Below are 562 nucleotides of genomic sequence, written 5' to 3'. Positions count from 1 at the left end.
ATCCAATTTTTTCCTTAGTCTACATTGGATTTTACATGACGTTTACATTTTTATTACTTTATTTTTCTCAGAGAAACAGTACACTCTTCCTGTCTTGCTGTGGAGTGTGGTTGCAGCTCTACTCTTGTCTTCTATCTTGAACATCATCCTCGTCTGTATCCTCTGCAAAACGGCCACTAGAACATATCTGCAGTCCGAAGGTGAATGAATTCATTTTAACCACAGAAGAAGTCTGATTTCACCGAGTGGTATTGAGCCATGCAGATTGTTTTGGTTTTTAGACTGGTCAGTTGATTAAATCTGATTTTTTTTTATTTTTTCTAAGGGTCACATTCCCAGCAGAGTGTTGCAGTATACGCCACTGAAACTCAGGTTAGCTCAAAATATATCCTCCCTACACGAGTGGCGTTTCTTTGTGTGTGGACCCATCCTGTAATTTACTGCAGTTTTCTTGTTTTCCTGCAGAGTGAGCAGTCTGACGCTGTGCAGTACGTAGCTGTGGACTACAGGAAGAAGCAAAGCAAGAGCAGGAAGCAGAGGAGCGAAGAGGAGGAGACGGTTT

The 562-nt window shown here is 41.6% G+C and overlaps 1 long non-coding RNA gene across 1 annotated transcript; it reads left to right on the top strand.

The window, feature by feature from the left end:
• The first annotated feature begins 55 nt into the window (after positions 1-55).
• LOC111668456 (uncharacterized) lies at positions 56-556 on the top strand. Its single transcript, XR_002761732.2, has 3 exons — positions 56-200; positions 326-372; positions 466-556. It is a non-coding gene; the product is annotated as an uncharacterized LOC111668456 (long non-coding RNA).
• The last annotated feature ends 6 nt before the right edge of the window (positions 557-562 follow it).

The sequence above is a fragment of the Seriola lalandi genome, unplaced genomic scaffold (assembly GCF_002814215.2).
Source record: "Seriola lalandi dorsalis isolate HSWRI2012SDOR001 ecotype SW California unplaced genomic scaffold, Sedor1 jcf7180001961202, whole genome shotgun sequence".
Classification (NCBI taxonomy): Eukaryota; Metazoa; Chordata; class Actinopteri; order Carangiformes; family Carangidae; genus Seriola; species Seriola lalandi.
This window is presented reverse-complemented; position numbering and strand designations above follow the sequence as displayed.